Source organism: Marmota flaviventris, chromosome 11 (genome assembly GCF_047511675.1).
Source record: "Marmota flaviventris isolate mMarFla1 chromosome 11, mMarFla1.hap1, whole genome shotgun sequence".
Lineage (NCBI taxonomy): Eukaryota > Metazoa > Chordata > Mammalia > Rodentia > Sciuridae > Marmota > Marmota flaviventris.
Genome location: NC_092508.1, coordinates 51,864,644 through 51,866,021, shown reverse-complemented (window position 1 = coordinate 51,866,021; position 1,378 = coordinate 51,864,644).

Below are 1,378 nucleotides of genomic sequence, written 5' to 3'. Positions count from 1 at the left end.
CAGCTGAACTTTCATGAGCTTTTGCTGTTTCATTTTGCCAGTTTAATGCTGACGTTTTTATGGATGGTCTTCTTACTGTGGGTCAGGATGACATTGTGGGCAAGCAATGTGTGGTCTTCTCACTGTCAAAAAACCATGTTTTTTTGAAATTACCAAAATAATTCATTCCACAGGGGTTTAAAAAATGTTCTGTAGATTTCTCATACTATAAAAATATGTGCCAGTATCTTAAAATGTAACATTCATGAATCATTTTACAAATTTTGTCTTGAGGAATCTTTGATTCATTTCCTAGATCCCTGAGGCAGAGGGTGATGGTGGGGGGATGGATTCCATGTCAGGTTTTGTGTTGTACCTAGGATGGTGGAATTACTCAGATACTCAGAAAAGACTCTTCATGTTTAGGAGGCAGGGATCCCAACATAGCATCGATGTAGGCAAATCAGAAGGTTTTTAGGATCGTTTTGTAACATGGTGTTCGCTTTGCTATATTTAATGTCTGTTTTCTTTTCTTTCGTTGCTGGGGAGCCTCAACAAGTACTGTAATGGTCTTCTGGGAATCCACACTCCATCCCTACTCTTCTCTTCTCAGTCTCTGATATCTTTGCAAGAAAGGTAATATTTCTTCCAGCTTTTTATAAAAGAGGAGCTGAAATGTTTTATAAATCTGATGATTCTCTAATATAAAGAGAAAATCAGTTTCCACATAACAAAATTGCTTCCTACAATAATATCTAAATCTCTTCTAAATTATGTATATTTAAAATTATTTCCTATATAACTATTGTGGGTATAAAGAAAATCTTAATTACACACATTAGAAGTTCTGAAACCTTTGTTAACTTAAAATTCTTCATTTGAGTAAGCATAGGTTTAAATCCAAGAATAAAATTATTTTGGAAAGAATGATGGGTCTTCTTGACTTTTCAGCTTACTTTGGCCTTGCTGTCTTAGGCATCTTTGAGCACCCTTTCCTGAATGTCTTCCCAGTCTGATTTTGTTTGAGATTCTGATTCCAAATCATGCTGTTCCATTCATTACACATTTTTTTTTTCTTAACCATGAATTCAGCTGAAACTGGTTTGGAACACTTTTCCCCTCAGACCCTTGGCCTTACAGACATTTCTGGGCTGCCCAATTCATGAGGTTGGCCTTCCACAACTCTCCCCTTCCCTGCCTCTACCTTCCCTCTCCATGGCAGGTCCCTCACTTCCGGTGTTTTCCTTTCCATCTGCTACTTTAGATTGGATGTTTGGAGTTTCCTTGTCTTTCTCCCTGTCTCTGTGGAGAATTCAGCCTCCCTGAGCACAGAGTAGCTGGCTCCATCTCCACCATCACCCTGTTACCCCTTTTCTTTTAAAGTTCATCTCTACCCCGT